The sequence below is a fragment of the Sorex fumeus genome, unplaced genomic scaffold (assembly GCF_029834395.1).
Source record: "Sorex fumeus unplaced genomic scaffold, SorFum_2.1 ptg000051l, whole genome shotgun sequence".
Taxonomy (NCBI): Eukaryota; Metazoa; Chordata; class Mammalia; order Eulipotyphla; family Soricidae; genus Sorex; species Sorex fumeus.
Window position 1 is genome coordinate 39,941,993 of NW_026606108.1, and position 15,883 is coordinate 39,957,875.

Consider the following 15,883-nt stretch of genomic DNA (forward strand, 5'->3'; position numbering starts at 1 on the left):
ACAATATGGTTTGTTTATATTCTCTACCTCAGCTAATTCCTTGCGCATCTTTAGCATCTGAACATTTGTGGATCCTTCAAAGTATTGTATTTCCCTTTGAACTCTGTCAGACATGCCTTTTTCTTAATTTATTTACTTTGCTTTTGGGGCCACCCAGCAGTTTGCAGGGCTTCTGGGTCTGTTCTGGGGACCATGTAGTGCCAGGGATTCAAACATTGCCACTTGTAAGGCAAGCACCCTATACTATCTCTTTGGCTCTGCCTAGTTTAATTTCTAATGCCGACTCTTGCCACTGGGAACACTGAAGTGCCTTCACTACCGGTTCAAGATCTGATTCCAAGTTTCTCCTACGTAAATATTTGTTGTCAGATTTAGGGCATATTATGGGGGCTTTTCTTGGACTGATATGTGCTCCAGATCCTTGGGAACACCCTGGTCAATGGGGTGCTTTTGCTCTGTATCCCAGGCTGACTGGGGAATGTATCATGATTTGAGTTCTATGGATTAGAGTTAATTTTACCGGAAACTAACTTGACTTCCAGTGACCCTCTGAAATTTTATCTCTAGTTCTATCCAAAAGTAGTTCTGAATTGCATGTTTTTTGAATTTTCATGGAACTGGCAGAGTATTTGAGTCTTCAAAGTGCATGTCTAAGTGAAAGTTTTGATGGGGTTCTAGGTAGTAACCAAGACAAGGGGATGGAAATGTAGGAGTCCAGAGTATTCCCAAAGACTCAGAAATATCTGGGACATAAACTTGCGTGTTTATGGTCTTTCTAAAATCCCTAGGCCTAATCCTGCCTGGTTAAGGAATTTCTCCGTGATGGGCCTTTATGTGATCAGTGAGTGAGTGCGGACAAAATCAGCATTTTCTAGGCCTTGGTACTAGATCTGGGATAAGAATTGGAGTGATAACAGCATGGGGTAAGGTGTTCACCTTGCATGCAATGACCTGGCCTCAGCATAAAGCTGGGAATAAGCCCTGAGTTAACTGCCAGGTGTGGCCCAAAAACTAAAAAATTTCAATTCATGCATTTTACTAGCACTATCATAAAGTTCTGGAGAGTGCTATATTCAGGCAACAAGATTCCTGTAATTTTACAGCTTGAGGCTTCCCACATCTCTCCCAGAACTACAACCAAAAACTAAGTTCCCAAGGACCCCCTCACCTCTTGCTGAAGTCCTTCACAGGCAGGGCACAAACTTCAGTTGAGTCCATTCCTGATTCTCCCAGAATTGCAGTGCGAAGACTGCCGACACAGCTAATTCTGAAAACTGCAGCCACCTGTATGTATATAAATGTCTCTATAGTTTTGTCACAGTGAAAGAGTTTTTTTTTTTTTTAAGAAGAACATTTGTATCTGAATAATGCAGCTATTGACATATTGAGACTGTGTGTATGCAGGAGTTGCTTGCCTAGGTCTTCAGTTCTGTGTCAATCACTCAAGTTTGGCGGAAGGGAGGCTTCATACAGGACTTTAATTGTACTGGGTCATCTGAGTCATCTCAATTAGCTCATTATGACGCAGTACTTCCTGGCAGTCTAGGAACTGCAATCTGTGTATGAAGTCTGGACTGGCTTTAGCTCAGTGGTTACTTTGGCATATGGAGCTCAAGGTTCTATAATCACTGATGGTTTGAGGCCCGCGGGTGCTGTCCAGTCCTTTTGCCAACTTTGCTGTTTTTTTTTCATTTTCTGGATAATCAGCTTCAGAGGAATTTTTGAAACCACTTGCTTGAAGCCCCACAGACAACAGGGATTTTAACCAGTGTTGAGCTCCCTTTCTACCCAGAACCCAGGCTCCTTGCAGAAATGTAGGAAACTAGGACTGGGGTAGGAAATGGAGATGAACCCAAAGCATTTTGTGGTGTTAAGAAACAAAAACTTGTTTAGAAACACTTGCGGTGTTTGATAACTCCCCCCCCCCCCCGCCCCCAGCCCGCCCTTTAATATTTGAATCTGGGGGCCGGAGTGATAGCACAGCGGGTAGGGTGTTTGCCTTGCACGCGGCCGACCTGGGTTCAATCTCTGGCATCCCATATGGTCCCCCAAGGACCTCCAGGAATAATTTCTGAGTGCAAAGCCAGGAATAACCCCTGAGCATCGCTGGGTGTGGCCCAAAAAGAAAAAAAACTTGAATCTGCTGCTGTCTCGATTCCTTTTCCTTTTTGGTCTCCCTCGTTTGTCAGCTCTATATTGACTCCCTCAGTTATTCTGCTTTTCCCTCCCCCAATTATTTGGTCATGTTTAGATTTAGTTTATTTTCAATCATGGTTTTAGAAAACAGCATATTTTCTCCTTTTGTTACTCCCTTTGACTTGGATAGCTATACTTCATATATTCTGTGCTCAACTTTATGTTTTTTGTTTTGTTTTGTTTTTCTTTTTGGGTCACACCTGGCAATGCACAGGGGTTACTCCTGGCTCTGCACTCAGGATTTACTCCTGGCAGTGCTCAGGGGACCATATAGGATGCTGGGAATTGAACCCAGGTTGGCTGCGTGCAAGGCAAACATCCTACCCGCTGTGCTATTGCCCCAGCCCCTATGTTTTTGTTTGTTTTTTTTTTTACATTTCCTTATGAGACCTTAATGTTTTCAGAATTTCTCGCCAGTGCTTTGCTGGTTGAAGTTCATACTCAGTATAGTATTCTGAGGTTTTGTATATTTAAGCAGCCTAGCTACTCTTAGTTCACATTCCTTTTACATTGATTTTCTATGTATTGTGAAGTGATTCCAATCTGACATCTGAGAGTCTTTTTAACTTGTTACTCTTTTTTATTTTTTTTTTAACCTAATATGGAGAGGATCTTTTCTTTCATGTTTTGGGGCCTCACCTGACCCTGCTCAGAGCTTACTGCTGGTTGGAAGTGATCCCTGAGCAGGCTTCAGGGACCATATTATGGTGCTGGGAATTGAACCCAAGTTTCCCACTGTGTTACCTCTCAGACCACTCAAACTTGATTTTTGATTTTTCTTCTTTTTTCTGATGGTGAGGAATGGAATTTGGGCCACAACCAGCAATACTATGATGTCACTCCTGGCTCTGCACTCAGGTATTACTCCTGGCAGTGTCCTGGGGACCAAATGGATGCTGAGGTCAGTTGTGTGCAAGACAAGTATTCTGCCAACAACTCTGACCCCTCAAACTTGATTTTCTAAGATCAATTTGACCATTCCCTAAGAATTCCCCTAGGTTCACAAGAGACCCTTTTGATGTGCAGATTCAAGTTATTCCAGAGAATTTTTGTATTATTTTGAATACTATCTGTTCTATTATTTTTTTCTTCTGACTATAGAGTGTCTTATTACCTCTTACACTTGCTCTCTAATCCTTCTTACTAATTGATTTTTATTTTCTTGGCAGTTTTAAATTCTTTTATCAATATTGTTATCCTCCCATTTGTTTTTTGAAGTTTGCATTTTGCTAATATAAAATTTCTTGAAACCTGAACCAGATGGCTCTGGTAGCATTTTGGCACTTTAGGATCCGAACACACAACCATCTCAGGCTCTAGCATGAAACTCAGACCCAGCTGTCCCAGTACCATTTGGAATATCCCCCAGTTCTCCTGAGCACCATTTGGAGGACCAAAATAAAAATTTTAGAATCATATGCACATACATACACATAAAAGGAGAATTTCACAGTCTTCAAATATATTTTACCACTTCCACCCCCACAGTCCATCAGACACCCATATTCTTTACCATCCCCCCTCCTTCAGTTCAGGAATCAAAATCCAGTGATCACTTTTGATTTTACTTTGTTTCTTATTGATTCTTTAGGAAAGTCCTACGTTAGAACTAATTTTCACTGATTGAATGGACCGGATTTTCTTTTTTTTTTTTTAATTTGTTTTGTTTTAGGTTTTTGGACCACATCCAGTTGTGTTGTGCTTGGGGTTTCCTTCTGGCTCTGCACTCAGGGATCACATCTAGTAGGGTTCGGGGCATTATAAAGATGCTGAGGATTGAACCCAGGTCAGCCATATGCAAGGCAAATGTTCTGCCAGCTTTATTATCTCTCTAGCCCCAGGGACAGGATTTTCTTATTCTTCTGTTTTCTTCTGGATTTTTTTTTTTTCTGGTGGGGAGGGGGTGCACAATCCAGGGTGCTCGGGGCCTATTCCACATACAAGGCAAGTACCTTACCTCGTATAATACAGAAATTTTTCTTCAACAAAAAGAACAGGATCTTGATTTTTAGGACAAAAGACCAAAAGCAAGGGCAACATGTACCCCTAATCAAATTGTTCCTTTTTTGTGTATATTTGGGACCAACCCGTTTGATTTCTGCCACCACATATTGTCCCCCATAAACTGCCAGGCATGATCACTAAGCACAGATACTACCAGGGGTAATATTACCTCAGTACTTTCATGTGTGGTCCCAAACCCCAAAAGAAAAAAAAATGAAGGTCTGGAGCAGTAGTACAGTTGGTAGGGCATTTGCCTTGGGCAAGGCCAACCTGGGTTTGATTCCGAGCACTGCCAGGAGTAACCCCTGAGCATTGTGACAAAAAAACAGATAAACAATAATCACTTCTTTGATTATGCCCATGTTAACAAAGTTTTCTTAGATTTCTACTTTTGGAAGACTGAGGAAACCTCTACCAGTTATATTTTAAGCAAAGTTCTTTGTTTCAGTGGTGCTTGGGGGACCATGTGAGATGCTGGGGATTGGACCACATTCCAAGGCAAGTGCCCTACCCAGTGTACCATCCCTCCAGTCCAAGGAAAAATTTCTGTTTATACATTTTATAACTTGCAGTTTCTTTTTTTTAAAATTTTATTGAATCACTGTGATATAGTTACAAGTTTTCATGTTTGGGTTACAATCACACAATGATCAAACACTCATCCCTCCATCAGTGTACATTCCCCACCACCAATATCCCCGGTATACCCCCCCCTTTCCAACCCTCCCTATGGAGAAATTATTCCCCATAATCTCTCTCAACTTTTGGGCATTATGGTTTGCAATACAGACACCGAAAGGTCATCATGTTTGGTCCTTTATCTACTTTCTGCACACATCTGCCATCTCGACCGATTCGGAGTTTCTGACAAAAGATTTAGATTTGTCTTTTTCTTCTGGTATTTACAAAAATCTTTTAAGAGCTATTTTGATTCACAGGGTTCGGTTTTTTTTTTTTTAAGTTACCAAATGTTTACTTACTGTCATCTAATTTACCTTGTTTCTTTGTTAACTGTAAAAAATTATCCCAGGTTTTTTGTTTTTGTCTTCAAAAATGTCTGTCTTTTTCTGTTCATTTTCAAATGTCTTGTTTTCCAGGTTCAGTAATTGCGTGTGAGGCGGGAGTTTGGGTCAATTCCCTGGTTTCTGGTTCAGGAGTGCCCTCTCCGATTAGGAGAGCAAATGGTTGTTTTTCTCTAAAAAGACACATTTAGGTTTATGTGAACACCAGGTTAATATGTCTTCTGATTTTGTGATTCTCCAGTTCTGTGGTAGTGTTGGAGCAAAAATATTGACAGATGAGCCAAATAAAGAGGAAATAAGGAGGCAAAAGTTAGAAAATCAAAACCTCTGGTTCTTAATTTATATATGCAATCCAATTAGTCTGTCCCCCAAGCCCTCATCTGCACAGGGCAAAATAGACACTAGAGGTGTGTAGCCAATCAAATAGCAGAAATATCTAAGGGCTGGGGATCCCAGATCACTGCATAGGAGTTGTGGTATTCATTTCGGGTTTCTGGATAGTCCCCCATAATATATTGGTAATCTCATTGGTCTTAGAGCACATGCAGCCTGATTGGAGTCAGACACCAGACATGGCCTGGAGAGAGAGGACAGTGGGTAATGCATTTGCTTTACATGGGGCTAACCCATAGTTGATCTCTGGTACCTCACACATATGGTCCCCTGAACTCACCAGAAAGATCCCTGAGCACAGAGCTAGCCAATGAGCATACCCTGATGTGTTCCAAACCAAAACCAATCAAACCAGATAGCAGAAACAGTTGAGAGATGGGAACATGAAGGCAAATAAAGTCAGTTCACTGTGGAGAAGCTGTGATGATGGTAAGGAGGAGGCTGCGGAGGAGTCTGTTTTCTCCTGCTGCTGCAGATTATAGAGATGAGCCTGTATGAGCTGAAACAGCTCTCCAGCCCCACAGCAGTAAAAAGTTGAAAATGAAACCAGTATTTTTGTGTTTTTTTTTTTGGGGGGGGGCACACCCAGTGATGCTCAGGAGTAACTTCTGGCTCTGCACTCAGGGATTACTCCTGGTGGTGCTCAGGGTACCATATGGGATGCTGATGATCAAACCTTGGTTGGCTGCATGCAAGGCAAGTTGCCCTACCCTCTGTACTATCTCTCTGGTCCCCAAATTAGTACACTTATACTTAACATAATGCGACTATCTCTCTATATATATATTATATAAATTTATATATATTATATAAATTTGATTCTTATGTATGAATGAGAAAAATTTCTCGGGCATATTTGTCAACATACTCCTATAAACCATGAAACTACACATACTGTCTGCAGAGTTGGAGGTGTGAATTCAAGGCAAAGATAGGAGGCAACATTGAAATAATAACTATTAGTTAACTGGAAAAAAAGTGGGAGATGTGACGAGAGAGGATATTTATTTACAAAACCAGAAAGAATAGGGTGCCATTGTATTTAACTTGAAAAACAGAAAACTACCTAAGAGAGCAGAGGCGCTGCCGGGTTTTACTGCAGTGTTTGAAAATGAGGGTTGAACTAAACTTTCCATGCTTCCGACTCAGGCACAGATTGAATTTTAGAGACTGGTTATGTTTGGGAAACTCGGGGGTGGAGTCGAGCTAGTTGTCAGGATCTGTTGCTGTTTTTGGTTTGGTTTTATTTTGGAGCCATACCTGACTGCTTGTTCTCGGCTTTGTTCTTTGATCACTCTTGGTGGGCTTGGGGGACCTTATGGATTGAACCTGATGGGCGACTTGCAAAGCCAGCATCCTGCCCACCTACCCGCCTTGCTGTTGCTCTAGCCCCTAGATATGGTTGATTAGGTGAACTGGCTGGATAGGAATGAACAAAGGGGCTAATAGAGAAGAGTTTAAAGGATTAAGGATTTGGGGGGAGTGGAGGAAAAGGGGGATTGCAACAGGTATTATTTTGTGACTGCAGATCGCCAGTATAGGGAAGGAATGCTTCAGTTGATAGTTTATGTTTGCTGAGTCATCTTGAGTCACAGCTCTCTTTATAGTTCCTGTGACGCAAGTCTTCTTGGTAGTCATGTAAATGCAGTCCAGACTGTACTTCCTGGCTGGCTTTAGCTCAGCGGTTACTTCGTGATAGCTTGCGCTTATAATCATCTTTGATGGTTCGAGGCCCGCGGGCGCTCTCCAGCCCTTTTGCAAACTTTTTTTTTGTTTTGTTTTCCAGATAATAAGCCTTGGAGGGAGCTTGGAAAAATCTCTTGCCAGGAGCTCCGGAACAGCAGGGATTTCAAGCAGTGTTCAGTTTCCTTTCCACTCCAGGCTCTCTGCAGAAATGTAGGAATCTAGAATGGGGGAGGAAATGGAGATGAATCCAAAGTATTTTATGGTGCTAAGAAGCAACTTATTTTAGAAACACTTGGAGTGTGTAATGAAGTGTATGTTGCCCCAGCCCTTTGTTTCATACTCTGAATCTGCTGTTGCCTGGATTCCTTATCCTTATGTGGGCTTTCTGGTTTGTCATTTACTTGATTCTACTTTTTCCTTTCCCAACTGTTTAGTCATGCTTAGATTTAATTTTCAGTCATGGTTCAGTTGTGGTTTTAGAAAGCAGCATATTTTCTCCATTTGCCACCCCTTTTCACTTGGATTGCTGTACTGAATATATTTTGTGCTCACCTTCATGTTTTCTGAATTTTCCCCCAGGGATTACTTTGTTGGTTGAAGTTCAGCCTAGTAAATTTCTCAAGGATGGCTTCTGAGTAAAGTGTTCTCAGATATTATAGATTTAAACTGCTCTTTCTCCTTGCTTCTCTCTCTCTCTCTCTCTCTCTCTCTCTGTCTGTCTCTTAATGTAGGAGTACTGCTTTTTATTCAGCCATTGATTAAGCTTGTCTTGCTACTCTTAATTAACTCTCTTCCCGTTGATTTTCTGTGTATTGTGAAGTAATGCAATAATGCAGTCTGCTACTTTTTGTTTTGTTTTGTTTTTATTTGGGGACCACAGTTGGCAGTACGCAGGGGTAACTTCTGGCTGTGCACTCAGGAATTAATCCTGGCAGTGCTTGGAGTCCCTGTGTGATGCTGGGGATCTAACCTGGTTTGGCACCATGCAAGGCAAACACCCTACCCACTGTACAATTGTTCCCGCCCTAGTTCATTTGTAAGCAGTTACTCTATAAAAAAATTTTCCCCCTAATATTGGAGAGGATCTTCTCATTCAAAGTATAATTTTTTTTTGTTTTGTTTTGTTGTGGTGCTACAACAGGCTGTGCTCAGACTTTACTACTGGCTCTGCCTTCAGGGATTATTCATTTGGACTCCAAGGACCTTTTGTGGTGCTGGGGATCTGACTCCTATTGGTCACTGCTTACAAGGCAGGTATCCTACCTGCAGTTCTCTGTCTCTGACTCCTCAAACTGGATCTTCTAAGATTTACCTTAGAGTTGATTCTATCAGTTTCTGTAGGTCCACGAAATCCCCTTTTGATGTACAGATTTAAGTAATATTTCCAGAAATTTTTGTGTTATATTATCTTCTATTGTTTTTTCTTCTCCGACTGTATAGATCTTATTGCCTCTAGCACTTGCTCTATGATCCTTCTTACTAATTAAATTTTTTCTTGGCAGCTTTAAATTCTTCTCTCAATATTGTTATGTCTTCCCCCCATCTTTGTTTTGTGAATTATGCGTTAAGCCACTATAAAATTTCTTGAAACCTGAGCATCTCCCAGGTGGCCCTGGTAGACCCTGGCACCTTTAACCCAAAGAGCACCACATACTCAGGTCCTGGCCCAGAGCCTGAGTGATAGTACTGTGGGTAGGGCACTTTGCCTTGCATGGGGCCGACCTGGGTTCTATCCCCAGTATTCCATATGGTCCCTGAGCCCACCAGGAGTGATCTTGGCCCTGAGTACTACCTGCTGTGACCTAAAAACCAAAAGAAAAAGAGAAAATCAGTTCCAGCTACCCCAGTTTTGCTAGGAGTGGCCACCAGTTCCCTGGACATCAAATAGAGGACCAAAATAAGAATTACATATAATCAAGTCAACCTAGTAATACTCAGGGGTTACTCCTGCTTCTGCACTCAGGAACTATTCCAAGCGGTACTCGAGTGACCTTGTGGGATGATGGGGTGTGGGTGGAGAGATGCCATATGGGATGATGAGGATCAAATGCCCAACCCACTGTACTTACTATCTCTCTCGCCCCAACAGAGGTCAGTTTTGAACACAGTCAGTTGTGGCCCAAAGCCCCCTCACCCCCCAAAAAGAAATGAATGATAATAACTTCTTTGGTTTCTGCTCATGTAAACAATGAAAGTTTTCAGAGGTATGTTCGTTCTACTTTTGGAAAGAAAAGAAACTTCTCTACCAGTTATTATATTTTAAGCAAAGTTCTTTGTTTAATTTTTTTTGTTTTTGTTTTTGTCCTACACCCAGTAGTGCTCAAGACTTATTCCTGACTATGCTCATGGACTACTCCTGGCAGTGCTTGGGGATCATAGGAGGAGGGGCTGGGGATAGAACCCAGGTCAGCCGCATGCCTCGGCCAGTGCCTTACCCACTCCACTGTCCTTCCATCCTGGTCACAGCAAAAAAAATTTTTGTTAATAAATCCTACAATTTGTATTTCCTGGTCAAAGATTTAGATGATTTGTCTTTCTTTTGGTTTTTACTAACTTAAATCTTAAATTTTTGTTTTTGTTCAGAGCTGTTTTTTTTTGATTCACGGTGTTTATGTCACCAATGATTACTTACTGTCATCTAATCCAGGTTGTTTTTGTTAATTTAAAAAATCTCAGATTTATTAGTTTATTTATTTTGTCTTGAAAAAATGTCTGTCGTTTTCTCTTCATTTTGAAATGTCTTATTTACCAGGTTTAGTAATTGCACATGAGGCAGGAGTTTGGGTCAGTTCCCGGGTTTCTGGTTCAGGAGTGCCCTCTGCTGTCAGGAGAGCGAATTGCTATTTTCCCCAAAAGGAAGATGCATTTTATTTTATGTGAATGCTGAGTTAGTTGTCTTATGATTCTGTGAATCTCCAGTTGTGAAAAATAAAGAGGGATGGGCCATATAAATCTAGAGGAAATGAGACAAAAGTTAGAAAATCAAAACCTCTGGTTAGTTCTTCATTTACATATGCAATCCAAGTAGTCTGTCCCCCAAACCCTCATCTGCACAGGGCATAATAGACCCTAGAGGTGTGTAGCCGGTCGAAGAGCAGAAACAGCTTAAGGGCAGGGGATCCTGGGTCACTGTATAGGAGTTGTGGCATGAATGGCAGGTGGGGTTTCTGGATTACCTCATTTATATCGGTAATCTCATTTAGAGCACGTGCAGTCAGATTGGTCTGACAGCAGTGATTCCCCCCAATCATAGAGCCAGGAGTAAGCCCAGAGCACAGCTGAGTACGGCTGGGTGTGGCGGATAATCCAAGCAAAATAAACAAAAACCTTGATAGCAGAAACAGTTGAGAGGGAACACGAAACCAACATATACTCAGGTCACTGTGGAAAAGGTATGGCAGAAGGAGGACTGGAGAGGAGGCTGCTTCTCCTGCTGCTGCAGGTTACATTAGAGTCAAGAGAGGAGCCTGTCTGAGCTGTGACCCTGCAGACATATAGTGGCCAGTGTTCCAATCATACACAGTGTCCACAGGACCCAAGGACACTGTAACACTAGTTTTAATTTTCATTCCATCCCTTTTTGTTTTCAATCCCCCAAGGTTAGCACTGTAGCACTGTCCTCCCATTGTTCATTGATTTGCTCCAGATGGCCTACAGGCAGCTTGCCAGGTTTTGCCTTGTGGGTGAAATACTCTCAGTAGCTTGCCGGGCTCTCCCAGAGAGGCCAGGCAGAGGAATCACTACTGTGCTCTCTCTTGAGCCCCCAAGGTTACCTGACCTTTAAACCCTCTTTCCCCTAAAGACATGCCTTCCCCAGATTGCCATTTCTTCTTTTGCTTTTGTTGATACTTTCAGTGGAGTCAGGAGTAAACCGTGCACTCGGCTATTTTTTGTTTTTAAATGTAGGAGTACTGCCATTTATTCAGCCAGTGATTAAGCTGAATTGGCATGAACTTCACATAATTTTTTTTTACTTAAAATTTTTTAAAAAAATTCATTATCCATGAGATAGACCGTTACAGAACTGTTCGTAATTGGGTTTCAGTCATACAATGATCCAGCAGCTAACCCTACATCAGTGTACATTTCACACCACCAACTTCCAACCCCCCAACCCCACGCCCAGCCTCCCTCTAATGGGGACACTTTCCTTCTGGCTCTCTTTTTCCTTCTCCTTTTGGAGCACAGGTATTTTGGCTATGCTGAAGGCTTACTCCTAACTCTGTACTCAGGAATCAATCCTTGAGGTGGTCAGGGACCATGTGTGCTGCTGAGGATTTCAGTCAATATCACATGTGTGCAAGGAAAGTGATTTAATTTTTGTGCTCTCTCTAGCACTCCCAAAATGCCACTTCTGGTCTGAAATACATATATTTCCTTTTAAAATAGGCCTCTTTTTATCATTGCCAGATTTCAGACATATTTTTGTTTGTTGAGGTCACACCCAACAGTAATGTCTCCATTCGTCCCTGTCACGAGCTAGTGCAGCCCGATGGCATATTGGGGGCTCTTTAAGGTCAGGGGAATGAGGACCATCATTGTTAGTATTTGGCATATCAAATACACCACCGGTAGCTTGCCAGGCTCTGCTGTGTGGGCGGGATCCTCTTGGTAGCTTGCCGGGATCCCGAGAGGGATGGAGGCCCTTGGAGCAGCCTCTAATCACCTTTACAGGTGTTCCCAGTCAGGCATATACGGGGGCAAGCCACTCTCGGTAGCCTGCCGGGTTCTCTGAGAGCGAAAACTAGACACTAAGAGGTATTTCGGGTGCTTGGTTTCATAGTCTCTGTATTGTGGCCGTTGATGGGGTTACACGGTAGTTGGTGGGTGTAACTGCCTAGCTACTGGAAGATGGGGGATCTGCGTGGAGGAGGCCCAGTCCCGCTCCAAGCAGGCTTGGAGATCTCAGCCCCGGGTCCCGCACACCTGGGATACTCTGCCGGTTCCTTCATGCGTGAGGCTTTTCCCAGCGTGTGGAGAGTGGTCTCGGCATGGCTGTGGCTGGGTCCCGGAGGTCTTCGTCTGCCGGCCCTCTGCTTGTGGCGGAGAGGAAAACTCAACCCCGAACATAATAGTAAATGTGATATATGAACATGTACTGGGGTGTCTTGTGCATCTTTGTTTCTAACAATCCAACTCCTTTGGGTGCAGGTCAAGTTGTTAATGCTCATTCATGGGTCACTTCTGACTGTGCTCAGGGAAGCATAGGCAGTGCTGGGTTTGAACTGGGCTACATGCCAGACGAGCACTAAGCACCCTGGTGCTATCTCTCCAGCCCCACAGCAGTAAAACGTTGAAAGTAAAATGGGAACATTTATACTTGAGTGTAATGCAGCTACCCCCAATATATGTGAATTTGATCCATTTGTATGGACAAGAAAGATGTCTCAAGCTTGTTTGTCACTCACAGAAAGCGTCCCCTACAAACAGATTCCACACGTGCTCTTCCAAAGCAAGAAACTACATATAGTGTCTGCTGTGGAGTTAGATATGTTGATCATTGCAAAGAAAGGAATACTAACTATTAGTTAATAGTTAATTATCAGTTAATACTAACTGGAAAAGGTAGGAGTTTTGATAAGAGAGGGTATATGTTCACATAAGCGAAAAGAATAGAGTGCTATTGTATTTAAAGTCGCTTAACAAGTAGAATCGAGTATTACCTAAGAGAGGGGAGGCGCTGCCTGGTTTCATTGCAGTATTTGAAGATGAGGCTTGGAGTAAACTTTGGACTAAACTCTCCATACTTCCGACTGAGGCACTGATTTAGCTTGGAGACGGTTGTGCTTGGAGGTCGGCTCTCGGGAAGTGTTCAAAAGGGTTGGTTAGGTGACTTGGCTGTGTAATAGTGCTAAAGGAATAAACAAAGAGGCTACTAGTGGAGAGTTTACCAAGGGATTAAGGATTTGTGGGGAGTGGAGGCAAAGGAGAGAGGGGTGAGGGGGGACTAGGTCTTACTGCGTGTCTAGAAAACCAGTCTCTTAGGTGTGGTGGAAGGGAGGCTTCAGATTGGAGGGTTTCTGTTTGCAGAGTCATGCTGGGTCAGAGGTCTCTTGATTCATAGTGACGCAAGTCCTCTTGGCAGTCAAATAAATGCTGTCTGGGCTGTTCCTCGGGACTGGGTTTAGCTCAGCGGTTATGCCGGTGACCCACAAAGCTTTGCTTTGTACCCATCATTGATGGTTCGGTACCCATCCTTGATGGTTCGAGGCCCGAAGGCGCTGACCAGTCCTTTTGCCAATTTTGCTCCTTTTTTTTTTTTCCTTTTTGCGTCACACCTGGCGAGGCTCAGGGGTGACTCCTGGCTCTGCCCTCAGGAATTCCTCCTGGTGGCGGTGCTCGGGGAACCATATGGGATGCTGAGAATTGAACCCGGGTCAGCTGCATGCAAGGCAAACTCCCTACCCGCTGTACTATTGCTCCAGCCCCCAATTTTGCTCCTCTTTTTTTTTTTTCTTTTTAATTTTTACTAGTGAAACACCATGAGGTGCAGTTGCAGACTTACAAGTTTTTGTGCTTGGGTTTCAGTTATTCAATGATCGAACACCCATCCCTCCACCAGTGCCCATTCTCCACCACCACTGATCCCAGTATCCCTCCCACCCCCCACCCCCCCCCCCCCAACCCACCCTCCCTCTGTGGCAGGGCATTCCCTTTTGTTCTCTCTCTCCTTTTGGGTGCCGTGGTTTGCAAAAGAGGCATTGAGTGGCAGTCATGTTCAGTCTATAGTCTACTCTCAGCACACATCTCCCATCCTGGGAGGATGCTCCCAATACCCTTTATTTGGTGCTCCCTTCTCTCTCTGAATTGTACCCTGTTTAAAAAATTTCCTGAATAATCAGGCTTGGAAGAGCTTCTATACATCTCCCTTGCTCAGAGCTCCCAAACAATAGGGAATTTAACCAGTGTTGTTTCCTTTCCATCCCGGAGTGTGGGCTCTTTGCAGAAATGCAGGAACTCTAGGACTAGGGCAGGAAATGGAGATGAGCCGAGTTCATTTTGTAGTGCTAAAAAGCAATCAGTTATTTTAGAAAGACTTGCAATGTTTGGGAATTGTCTATCCCAGCCCTTGCTTTCATGCATGGATCTGCTGCTGTCTCCATTCCTTTTCCTTACCTGGGCTCCCTAGTTTGTCAGCTCTATCTTGACTCCCTCCTCATTTACTTGATTTTACTTTTCCCTTTCCCAACTATTTAGTCATGTTTAGATTTAGTTTTCAGTCGTGGTTTTAGGTTTTGTTTGTTTGTTTGTTTTGTTTTGTTTTTGCTGGGGTCACACCCGACAGTGCTCGGGGTTTACTTCTGGTTTGCATTCAGGTGTCACTCCTAGCAGCGTCAGGGGATCCAGTGGAGCACTGGGGATTGGAATTGGGTCAGCCACATGAAAGACCATTGGCCCCTCTGAGAGGACAGTACCGTGTCCTAGAGTAGGACAGTGTCTCTTGCCCATTTTCGAGCTATTATCAGCATTTCTTTTCTTGGGAATTTTTTTCCAGTTTCTTCCACCTGATGGAGCATTGTTCTTCCTGAAGTATTTTGGATAATCTCTTGCGCTTGTATATGGTTTTGTAAGTGAGTACTGGTTTCAGACTTCTGGCCTGCATAACTGGGAGAGAGTAAGTGTGTTTGTATAGTTGGTTTCTTGACTACACCTGTTCCTAGTGCACTCCTGACTTATGTGGTGACAGCTCTTGACAGTGCTCCAGGGACAGTACTCAGTGGTCTGGGGATTGAAGTCTGCTGCAGGCCAGGCAGATGCCTTAGTCCCTGTTTTCTCTCTTCAGTTTCAATCTTTTCTGGTTTTGTTTTTGGGCCACACCCAGCTGCATTTAGGGCTTACTCCTGGCGCTGGAATCAGACATCACTCCTGGTGGGGTCAGGGAACCTTAGGTGGTGTCAGGGTCAAACCTGGGTTGGCTCTGTGCAAGGTAAGCACCTTAACCACTTTGCTATCACTGTGGTCCCAGCCCAGTTCCTTTCTTTCCTTCCCTTTTTCTTTTTGGTTTGCTTTTTGGTAACACTCGGCAGTGCCCAGGGCTTACTCCCTGAGGGATGTCAGGGAAATGTCAGGGAACATTTCTGACCGGTTCTAGGCGCCATATGGGATGCCAGGGATTGAGCCCATATCAGCAGCATGGGTTCTACCCAGTATGCAAGGAAAGCACTCTGCCCACTGTAATACCGCCCCATCCCTGAACCCAGTTAGTTTCTAATGCTGACTCTTGCCCCTGGTTACCCTGAACTGCTTTCACGAATGACTCAAGATCAGACTCCAAGTTTCAACTCTGTAAGCATTATCTTTTTTTGTCCGATTGTGGACGTATGAGTGTGGGTTTTCCTTGGCAAGCACTCCAGATGTGCACCCCAGAGCCTTGAGCAAAATCTCAGTCAGCTTTGCTCTCCCATCAAGACCAATCGGGGGATATACCGGTGAGCTGAATTTTATGAATCAGAATTTATTCAGGAAACTAACTTGGCTTCTGGTAGAAGTCATTTATTCAGGGAAGAAAAGGTCCCCTATAGCTTCCTGTGATTCTATAGCTGCAGATTTCCCAGGCCTCTTGCTTCTCTTTCTGTGAATCC